Genomic DNA, 12,345 nt, shown 5'->3' with positions numbered 1-12,345 from the left:
TCATATCCTTTGTCCACTTTTTGATGGGGTTGTTTGTTTTTTTCTTGTATATTTGTTTGAGTTCTTTGTAGATTCTGGATATTAGCCCTTTGTCAGATGAGTAGATTGCAAAAATTCTCCCATTCCGTAGGTTGCCTGTTCACTCTGATGGTAGTTTCTTTTGCTGTGCAGAAGCTCTTTAGTTTAATTAGATCCCATTTGTCAATTTTGGCTTTTGCTGCCGTTGCTTTTGGTGTTTTAGACATGAAGTCCTTGCCCATGCCTGTCCTGAATGGTACTACCTAGGTTTTCTTCTAGGGTTTTTATGGTATTAGGTCTAACATTTAAGTCTCTAATCCATCTTGAATAATTTCGTATAAGGAGTAAGGAAAGGATCTAGTTTCAGCTTTCTACTTATGGCTAGCCAATTTTCCCAGCACCATTTATTAAATAGGGAATCCTTTCCCCATTTCTTGTTTCTCTCAGGTTTGTCAAAGATCAGATGGCTGTAGATGTGTGGGATTATTTCTGAGGACTCTATTCTGTTCCATTGGTCTATACCTCTGTTTTGGTACCAGTACCATGCTGTTTTGGTTACTGTAGCCTTGTAGTATAGTTTGAAGTCAGGTAGCGTGATGCCTCCAGCTTTGTCCTTTTGACTTAGGATTGTCTTGGCAATGCGGGCTCTTTTTTGGTTCCATATGAACTTTAAAGCCGTTTTTTCCAATTCTGTGAAGAAAGTCATTGGTAGTTTGATGGGGATGGCATTGAATCTATAAATGACCTTGGGCAGTATGGCCATTTTCATGATATTGATTCTTCCTATCCATGAGCATGGTATGTTCTTCCATTTGTTTGTGTCCTCTTTTATTTCACTGAGCAGTGGTTTGTAGTTCTCCTTGAAGAGGTCCTTGACATCCCTTGTAAGTTGGATTCCTAGGTATTTTATTCTTTGAAGCAATTGTGAATGGAAGTTCATTCATGATTTGGCTCTCTGTTTGCCTGTTACTGGTGTATAAGAATGCTTGTGATTTTTGCACATTAATTTTGTATCCTGAGACTTTGCTGAAGTTGCTTATCAGCTGAAGGAGATTTTGGGCTGAGACAAGGGGTTTCTAAATATACAATCATGTTGTCTGCAAACAGGGACAATTTGACTTCTTATTTTCCTAACTGAATACCCTTGATTTCTCTCTTGCCTGATTGCGCTAGCCAGAACTTCCAACGCTATGTTGAATAGGAGTGGTGAGAGAGGGCATCCCTGTCTTGTGCCAGTTTCTTTTTTTTTTTTTTTTTTTTTTTTTGAGACGGAGTCTTGCTCTGTCGCCGGGGCTGGAGTGCAGTGGCCGGATCTCAGCTCACTGCAAGCTCCGCCTCGGGTTCACGCCATTCTCCTGCCTCAGCCTCCCGAGTAGCTGGGACTACAGACGCCCGCCCCCTCGCCCGGCTAGTTTTTTTTTGTATTTTTTAGTAGAGACAGGGTTTCACAGTGTTCGCCAGGATGGTCTCGATCTCCTGACCTCGTGATCCGCCCGTCTCGGCCTCCCAAAGTGCTGGGATTACAGGCTTGAGCCACCGCGCCCGGCCTGTGCCAGTTTTCAAAGGGAATTTTTCCAGCTTTTGTCCATTCAGTATGATATTAGCTGTGGGTTTGTCATAAATAGCTCTTATTATTTTGAGGTACGTTCCATCAATACCGAATTTATTGAGCGTTTTTAGCATAAAGGGCTGTTGAATTTTGTCAAAAGCCTTTTCTGCATCTATTGAGATAATCATGTGGTTCTTGTCTTTGGTTGTGTTTATATGCTGGATTACGTTTATTGATTTGCGAATGTTGAACCAGCCTTGCATCCCAGGGATGAAGCCCACTTGATCATGGTGGATAAGCTTTTTGATGTGCTGCTGAATCTGGTTTGCCAGTATTTTATTGAGGATTTTTGCATCGATGTTCATCAGGGATAGTGGTCTAAAATTCTCTTTTTTAGTTGTGTCTCTGCCAGGCTTTGGTATCAGGATGATGTTGGCTTCATAAAATGAGTTAGGGAGGATTCCCTCTTTTTCTATTGATTGGAAGAGTTTCAGAAGGAATGGTACCAGCTCCTCCTTGTACCTCTGTTAGAATTCAGCTGTGAATCCATCTGGTCCTGGACATTTTTTGGTTGGTAGGCTATTAATTATTGCCTCAATTTCAGAGCCTGCTATTGGTCTATTCAGGGATTCAACTTCTTCCTGGTTTAGTCTTGGAAGAGTGTAAGTGTCCAGGAAATTATCCATTTCTTCTAGATTTTCTAGTTGATTTGCGTAGAGGTGTTTATGATATTCTCTGATGGTAGTTTGTATTTCCGTGGGGTCCGTGGTGATATCCCCTTTATCATTTTTATTGCATCTATTTGATTCCTCTCTCTTTTCTTCTTTATTAGTCTTGCTAGCAGTCTGTCATTTTGTTGATCTTTTCAAAAAACCAACTCTGGATTCATGATTTTTTGGAGGGTTTTTGTGTCTCTATCTCCTTCAGTTCTGCTCTGATCTTAGTTATTTCTTGCCTTCTGCTAGCTTTTGAATGTGTTTGCTCTTGCCTCTCTAGTTCTTTTAATTGTGATGTTAGAGTGTCAATTTTAGATCGTTCCTGCTTTCTCTTGTGAGCATTTAGTGCTATCAATTTCCCTCTACACACTGCTTTAAATGTGACCCAGAGATTCTGGTATGTTGTATCTTTGTTCTCGTTGGTTTCAAAGAACTTCTTTATTTCTGCCTTCATTTCATTATGTACCCAGTAGTCATTCAGGAGCAGGTTATTCAGTTTCCATGTAGTTGAGCGGTTTTGATTGAGTTTCTTAGTCCTGAGTTCTAGTTTGATTGCACTGTGGTCTGAGAGACAGTTTGTTATAATTTCTGTCTTGTACATTTGCTGAGGAGTGCTTTACTTCCATTATGTGGTCAATTTTGGAATAAGTGGATGTGGTGCTGAGAAGAATGTATATTCTGTTGATTTGGGGTGGAGAGTTCTATAGATGTCTATTAGGTCCGCTTGGTGCAGAGATGAGTTCAATTCCTGGATATCCTTGTTAACTTTCTGTCTCGTTGATCTGTCTAATGTGACAGTGGAGTGTTGAAGTCTCCCATTATTATTGTATGGGAGTCTAAGTCTCTTTGTAAGTCTCTAAGGACTTGCTTTATGAATCTGGGTGCTCCTGTATTGGGTGCATATATATTTAGGATAGTTAGCTCTTCCTGTTGAATTGATCCCTTTACTATTATGTAATGGCCTTCTTTGTCTCTTTTGATCTTTGATGGTTTAAAGTCTGTTTTTTCAGAGACTAGGATTGCAACCCCTGCTTTTTTTTTGTTCTCCATTTGCTTGGTAGATCTTCCTCCATCCCTTTATTTTGAGCCTATGTATGTCTCTGCATGTGAGATGGGTCTCCTGAATACAGCAGACTGATGGGTCTTGACTCTTGATCCAGTTTGCCAGTCTGTGTCTTTTAATGGAGCATTTAGTCCATTTACATTTAAGGTTAATATTGTTATGTGTGGACTTGATCCTGCCATTACGATATTAACTGGTTATTTTGCTCGTTAGTTGATGCAGTTTCTCCCTAGCCTCGATGGTCTTTACATTTTGGCATGTTTTTGCAATGGCTGGTACCGGTTTTTCCTTTCCATGTTTAGGGCTTCCTTTAGGGTCTCTTGTAAGGCAGGCCTGGTGGTGACAAAATCTCTAAGCATTTGCTTATCTGTAAAGGATTTTATTTCTCCTTCACTATGAAACTTAGTTTGGCTGGATATGAATTTTGGTTTTAAAATTCTTTTCTTTAAGAATGTTGAATATTGGCCCCACTCTCTTCTGGCTTGTAGAGTTTCTGCCAAGAGATCTGCTGTTAGTCTGATGGGCTTCCCTTTGTGGGTAACCCGACCTTTCTCTCTGGCTGCCCTTAAGATTCTTTCCTTCATTTCAACTTTGGTGAATCTGACAATTATGTGTCTTGGAGTTGCTCTTCTGGAGGAGTATCTTTGTGGCATTCTCTGTATTTCCTGAATTTGAATGTTGGCCTGCCCTACTAGGTTGGGGAAGTTCTCCTGGATGATATCCTGAAGAGTGTTTTCCAAGTTGGTTCCATTTTCCCCCTCACTTTCAAGCACCCTAATCAGATGTAGATTTGGACTTTTTACATAATCCCATACTTCTTGGAGGCTTTCTTCATTTCTTTTTCTTCTTTTTTCTTTTGGTTTCTCTTCTCGCTTTTTTCATTCATTTGATCCTCAATCGCTGATACTCTTTCTTCCAGTTGATTGAGTCGGTTACTGAAGCTTGTACATGTGTCACGTATTTCTCGTGTCATGGTTTTCATCTCTGTCATTTCGTTTATGACCTTCTCTGCATTAATTAGTCTAGGTGTCAATTCTTCCACTCTTTTTTCAAGATTTTTAGTTTCTTTGCGCTGGGTACGTAATTCCTCCTTCAGCTCTGAGAAGTTTGATGGACTGAAGCCTTCTTCTCTCATCTCATCAAAGTCATTCTCTGACCAGCTTTGATCCGTTGCTGGCGATGGGCTGCGCTCCTTTGCAGGGGGAGATGCGCTCTTATTTTTTGAATTTCCAGCTTTTCTGCCCTGCTTTTTCCCCATCTTTGTGGTTTTATCTGTCTCTGGTCTTTGATGATGGTGACGTACTGATGGGGTTTTGGTATAGGTGTCCTTCCTGTTTGATAGTTTTCCTTCTAACAGTCAGGACCCTCAGCTGTAGGTCTGTTGGAGATTGCTTGAGGTCCACTCCAGACCCTGTTAGCCTGGGTATCAGCAGCAGAGGTTGCAGAAGATAGAATATTGCTGAACAGCGAATGTACTTGTCTGATTCTTACTTTGGAAGCTTCCTCTCAGGGGTGTACTCCACCCTGTGAGGTGTGGGGTGTCAGACTGCCCCTAGTGGGGGATGTCTCCCAGTTAGGCTACTCAGGGGTCAGGGACCCACTTGAGCAGGCAGTCTGTCCGTTCTCAGATCTCAACCTCCGTGTTGGGAGATCCACTGCTCTCTTCAAAGCTGTCAGACAGAGTCGTTTGCATCTGCAGAGGTTCCTGCTGCTTTTGTTGTTGTTGTTGTTAACTGTGCCCTGTCCCCAGAGGTGGAGTCTACAGAGACAGACAGGTTTCCTTGAGCTGCTGTGAGCTCCACCCAGTTCGAGCTTCCCAGTGGCTTTGTTTACCTACTTAAGCCTCAGCAATGGCGGGCGCCCCTCCCCCAGCCTCACTGCTGCCTTGCGGTTAGATGGCGGCAGACTGCTGTGTTAGCAATGAGGGAGGCTCCGTGGGTGTGGGACCCTTCCGGCCAGGTGTGGGATATATTCTCCTGGTGTGCCGTTGGCTTAAAGCGCAGTATTGGGGTGGGAGTCCCCCGATTTTCCAGGTGTTGTGTGTCTCAGTTCCCCTGGCTAGGAAAAGGGATTTCCTTCCCCCTTGCGCTTCCCAGGTGAGGCGATGCCTCGCCCTGCTTCAGCTCTCGCTGTTGGGCTGCAGCAGCTGACCAGCACCGATTGTCCGGCACTCCCTAGTGAGATGACCCCAGTACCTCAATTGAAAATGCAGAAATCATCGGTCTTCTGTGTCGCTTGCGCTGGGAGTTGGAGACTGGAGCTGTTCCTATTCGGCCATCTTGCTCCGCCCCCTAACATCATTTTTAATGGTGAAAGAGTGAGAAAATATTCTCTCTGAGATCAAAAACAAAATAAGAATGTCCATTCTCATCACTTGTATCCAACATCATGCTGGAGATTCTACCCAAGGAAATAAGGCAAGAAAAAGAAATAAAGAGCATCTAGATTGGAAAGGAAGAAGTAAAACTGTCTGTATTTATGGATTACATGGTCATATACATAGAAAATGCTAAAAAACTCATTAAAAACGATTAAACCTAAAAAATGAATTCAACAAAATTTTAAGATACAAGATTAATATACAAAAATCAGTTGCATTTCTCTATATTAGCAATAAAAATACAAAAACATGAAAGTAAGAAAATAATTCAGTTTACAATGGCATCAAAAGGAATAAACTATTTAGAAGTATATTTAATGAAGGAAGTGCATGATTTATACACTGAACACTACAGAACATTGGTTAAAAAATTAAAGGAGACCTAAATAAACAGAAAGACATCAAATGTTAATTGATTAGATAACTCAATACTGTTAGATAAAAAGACTCCAAAAATGATCTACAGATTCAGAACAATTCCTCTCAAAATTCCAGCTGGATTCTTTGTAGAAATTCACAAGCTGTTCTTAGATAAAAAGACTCCAAAAATGATCTACAGATTCAGAACAATTCCTCTCGAAATTCCAGCTGGATTCTTTGTAGAAATTCACAAGCTGGTCTTAAAATTTATATGTAAACACAAAGGCCAAGAGTAGCCCAATAAATCCTTAAAAAGAAGAACAAACTTAGATAACTCCCATTCCCTGGTTTTAAAACTGTAGTAATAAAGGCAGCATGGTACTGATTACACACACACACACACACACACACACACCCCAATATAATTTAATTGGAGTCTGGAAGTATGATCAATTGGTACCCTATATCTAGAATTGTCTATTCTGGGTCTTGGCACCCTGTATCTAGAATTATCTATGTATAGAAAGGAACCAAGGCAATTCACATGATAAAAATTGTCTGTTCAGCAAATGGTACTGGAGCAAGTGGTATTCACATGCAAAAGAAGGAAGTTGGACTTCTTCCTTCAATCTTTGAAGAACTAAATCAAAATAAATTGTAGCTAAAACTATAAAACTCTCAAAAGAAAACATAGGAGTAAATCTTCATAAATTTGGGTTCGGAAAACCTTCTTAGACACAGAAGTACAAATAATGAAACAAAAATAAGTAAATTGGACTTGATCAAAATTAAAAACTTGTGTGCTTCAATGGACATCATCAAGAAAATGGAAAGACAACTCACAGAAAAGAAGAGAATGTTTGAAAATTATTATCTAACAAGGGAATTGTTTCAACAATATACAAAGAGCTCTTTGCACTTAACAACAAGACAAGCAACCCAATTGAAAAAATGGCAATAGATATGAACAGATATTTTGCAGAATAATTATAATAAAAAAGAGAATCTAGGCCTAGAGTCTGTGTTCTTGACTTACTTAGTAAGTAGTGTTGGTTGCTATGTGGAAAAACTGAAACCCTTATATATTGCTGGTGGGAATGAAAACTGGTACAGACGTTTTGGAAAACAGTTTGACAGTTCCTCAAATGTTAAATATGCCTGTGATTCCACTCCAAGGTAAATACCTAACATATAAAAATGGGCATGAATGTTCATAGCATCACTATTCATAATAGCCAAAAATGGAAACAAACTAAATATCCATAAACTGATGAATGGATCAATAAAGTGGAACATTATTTGGCAATAAAAAATAATAAAACACTGATATATTCTACAAAATGAATGAGCCTTGAAAACATTAGGCTAAGTGAAAGAAGCTGGTCATGAAAAACCATTTTGTGAACATTAAATGAAAGTGATTTCATTTATATGAAATATCCAGAATAGGAAAAGTCACTGAGGCAGAAAGAAGATTAATGGTTGGGAATAGGGGAAGTGGCACATGATGCTGATCGGTAGCATTGTCACTTTTGTGCAGTAATGAAAATGTTTGCAAATTGTTTCAGAACTCTGAATATATTAAAAAACCATGAATTGTATACTTTATGTGGGCGAATTGAATGGTATGCAAATTATATATCAACAAAGCTGTGAAATGTTTGCAGTCAAAGTGAAAAATATATATATCATTTGGATTTCATTTGGTATATATTTGACTATGTGAAAGTGAGCATCTTTTAATATGATTATAAGCCATTATAATTATTAACTATTTATTGAGTACTCGATTTGTTTTTCTATCAGGTGTTGGCTTTTCCTTATTGACTTGTAACTAAAATAGTGCTTTTATTTACTAAGTAAAGTAGTACTTTGATTTATAAGTAAAATAATATTTTGCCTGATGTGTGTTGTGTTATACACCAATTGGCGATTTTTGGCCTTGTAGAAAATCTTAATATGTGTAATTGATTATCAATTTTTATGATTTTTAAAATTTGTACCTTGCTTGAAAGACTTTAAGATAAAAACAAAATTACTCCAATATTCTATTATTTTGGAAATTTTATCCTTTATCATTAAGACTTTGATCTATTTGGAATTTATTTGAAATTCAGGTTGAAATAATAATCTGGTATTACTATTTCAGTATTGTTGGACTGTTATCCCTATATGATTTACTGAATATCTTTTATCCACTAATGTGAATATATATAGTACACTAAATTTGCATAATTACTTAGACCTATATCTGTACTTTCAAATCTCTGTGATTATGCTGCCTGTTTAATCAGTCTTTTGTTTAGAAGCATTTATTTTCTACAGGCCCACAACCTGCAGTGACCAGCACAGGAAATCAACCCATTCTTCGGCTATAGGTAGCCAGCTTTCTATCTATAAGACTGACCATAGGAAGTCGGACTGCTACCGCTAGTTCAACCTAAAAATGCCCAAAACTTGTTTAAACACTGACAGTTTCCTTAATTTTTATTCCCACTTCCAACTTAAGAAGAAACAGAGAAAGCCAAATATGCACCCTAGCCAATCACATAGGATACCCAGTTTCTAATTCGCTGCCTACAGCTTGCCCATGTCAACAGCCTCCAATCAGGGCATGCTTGAAGCTTTCCATTTTTTTTCATTGTAAAGTTTCCCACTCCTCTGCCTGCCTTGGAGTGTCTGCCAAATGCAAATGATGGTGTCTTCTCCCTTGCTGTAGCAAGCTCTGCCATTGCATGTTCTCATTTGATTGGTTTCCATTCCACAAGTGTTACTATTTTGTGTGTATGTATCTGTGTTTCCCATTGCATTGTGAGATTGAAGATTAGCCTCTTGATGCATTCTTAGTTATATTTTCCTGAACGTAATCTTGTGTTTTCTGTATTAGCAGGAAGCCAGGATATTTGTTGAATGCAATCTGTTTTTGATAATTTGATTTGCTTATGTTTCTTGATGTGATATAAAAATGTGTCCCTCTGTATTAGTTATTTAGAGTTTAATAAATTATGTAGAGGAGATGATGATAATGATAATAGATTAGTAATAATGTCACTCATCATATACTGAGCATTATTTTAGTTGTTTTAAACATATTAACTGTCAACAGAGCCCTCTAAGGTGGATGTTATGATAATTCCTTTTTAACATATGAGGACACTAAGAACAAAAACTTAATTTACTTGTCCATGGCCACAAAAACTGGAAAGTAGGGGAGCTGGGATTTAACTCTAGGAATCTAAGCCTAAAGTCTGTGCTCTTAACTTTTAAACTATAATATCTCTCAGTTCTAAAGACAGATTTAATATTGTTCACCTTGGTTCTGGAACCTAGGTATTAACTGCTAGGACACAAAAGTGAATAAAATAGGATCCTCGCCTTGAGGAATTTGGGTACTTTTTAAAATTACATCTTTGTGAGTGGGCACTCAGAGATTCACAGAGAAAGGGAGATGAGATGAGTGTTGGAAGATGCATTTTGTAGTGGGAAGTTATTTCCACCAGAGACTCTGCAGAGGCATGACTGGAGATGAGGCGTGTGGAGGAAGTGGAAAAGTGGGAAAGCCCTAGGAGAGAGATGGAGGCTGGATCCTGGAGTTCCTCCTGCAGGAGCTTGGATTTTACCCAACTTTTATAAAAAGGAGACATTGAAGAATTTTTACTGTAGTGAGGGAGTATGAGTTGATACGATCAGAATTAAGTATGTATATATTCCCTTCATTTTGAATTCAAACCTCTTTCCTTTACAGAGCAGAACAAACAACCCAATATGATTTTTTGAGAGGATGTGGGAAGTCCTGAGTTTACAGATAGGTGGGGGTTGGGAGCCTAATGTACGTGACCACATTTAATCTCACAACACTTTCCACAGGAGGTGGCACAAGATAAGCCAAGCCAAATGGTTAAGGAAAGGTGAAATGGGACAGCAACTCAGGTCGACTTGACTTGCATGACATTCCAGAGAGTTGCTTCTGGTCCTCATTCTGATTTTGAATGACTCACTTTAACCACTCTGGATCCCTGGTACCTTAACTGTAAAATAAGGTGGTATTATCCCTCAAGCTTTGTGATTCTTTATTTCTAATCAGAGAAACAATTAAGTCTGGTGAAATGCTTTACCTTCTCAAATGAAGGCAATATTAACAATCTCTGAATAGAGTGGGCTGAAATTCCCTATAAGTGACCCCAAGGAGTGGGTTGCTGCTGTCCAAACACAATAAAGAGACTATGAAACAAAAGCGTTTGAAACTCTACCAGTACAAACAAAGTGCTTCTTCTCTATTAAAGCATTAAGACAATTCTATAAAAAGTAGAAAATTCCTCACAGCCCCAAATGTCAAATCGATCCCTGAGTTCCAAGAAGTCTCAGCTCCCACTTTAGAGTCAAGATTTTAAAGATGCTTTGGATGAAGAGAAAAACATTTCCCTCCACTTTGGCCTGGGCCCAAGAATGTCAACACTGCTGGCTCTGTGAGCATCACCTCTGCTGCAACCATCTCTAAACAATGGCCTCTTAGGCTGAACAAGTGTCAGAGGTGTGTGAACCAGAGCAACTCCATCTTAAATAGGAGCTGGGTAAAATGAGGCTGAAACCTACTGGGCTGCATTCGCAGACAGTTAAGGCATTCTAAGTCACAGGATGAGATAGGAGGTCAGCACAAAATGCAGGTCATAAAGACTTTGCTAATAAAACAAGCTCCACTAAAGGAGCCAGCCAAAACCCACCAAAATCAAAATGGCGATGAGAGCAACCTCTGGTCATCCTCACTGCTACACTCCCACCAGCTCCATGACAGTTTACAAATGCCATGGTACAATGTCAGGAAGTTACCTTCTTTGGCCTAAAAAGGGGAGGCATGAATAATCCACCCCTTGTTTAGCATATCATCAAAAAGTATCTATAAAAATAGGCAACCAGCAGCCCTCAGAGCTGCTTTGTCTATGGAGTGGCCATTCTTTTATTCTTTTACTTTCTTAATAAACTGGTTTTCACTTTGCACTGTGGACTCACCGTGAATTTTTTCTTGTGCGAGATCCAAGAACCCTCTCCATCGGTCTGGATCGGGACCCCTTTCCGGTAACACAACTGCTTGGTAAGAAAGGTCTCAGTGGCACAGAGGGATTGCATAAAGGACCTCTGAGTATGCGTTTCTGCATCGCATAAGGCCAATATGATGGGAAGCACTAGATAAAAACAAAATGTCCAAATCTCTTCTTAAAAAGGAAACATTTCCCAGTATAAAATTAATGTTACAAAATAGTATGTTTTCTAAGGAAATTTAGAATAAATAAAGAAGTAAGAGCTAAAAAAATTATTCCCGATACCACACTATTATCCATTACCACTGGTATATTTTTCATAGTCTAGAATAATGGATCTGTTTCTGTTTGCTTTTTTATATAGCTCCAAAATATGATAGAAACAATTGATGTCATGCTAAAAATTACTTTCAATGTAAACTTAAATAAAAATTAGATCCTTATTAAAATTAATTGGTTAATTAATCACCTGAAGAATAAATCCATGGGATTATCCACAAAGAAACATAACTATAAAATAAGCAATTTTATTCCACAATATATGTATACTTCAAAACATCATATTGTACATAATCAATAGTACAATTTTTATTTGCCAATTTAAAATAAAATGAAATTATCAATATTGTTCAGCAAATTCTAAACAAAAACTACAAACATGCAATTCTAAAATGCATACCTACCATATAAGCATTTGCTCCTTTAGGTCAAGCAACTGTAGACATTTTATTTTAGTAGTAAAAAAAAGGCAATTAACTCCAGTTGTGATAATTAGAAGAAAAGTAAATATAGTTCCCAAAATGTTAAAAGTTTGATCAAGATAAAAACAGAATACAGATAGAAGCTTTTGCCAGCAAGAAAAGCAAAGAAAGGTAAATACCTATCCATGCAGGAGATAGAGAGTTGACTTATTCCTATTCCCAAAATTCCTGACCATGAGGGAAAAAAATAGCTCACTGGGAGACATATATTCACATTATAAAGACTGAATGAGTTAAGAAAGGTCAGGGATAACTTATAGGAATATATTATGCACTATGAATCTTTTTTTCCTAAATGTAGAAAGCATTAAGGAATAAATGTTGAATGTTGTCTATTTTTTCCCAATAAAATAACAGGACTTTCAAAAAATATCAAACAAATAGTTCGAAAACATAGCAGTTTAGCAGAGGATAAATATCTTGGAATGCATTGGCACAAATTGTCTATTTAGAATGCACTTT

This window comes from Trachypithecus francoisi, unplaced genomic scaffold, assembly GCF_009764315.1.
Source record: "Trachypithecus francoisi isolate TF-2019V2 unplaced genomic scaffold, Tfra_2.0 Lachesis_group2, whole genome shotgun sequence".
NCBI lineage: Eukaryota > Metazoa > Chordata > Mammalia > Primates > Cercopithecidae > Trachypithecus > Trachypithecus francoisi.
This window is presented reverse-complemented; position numbering follows the sequence as displayed.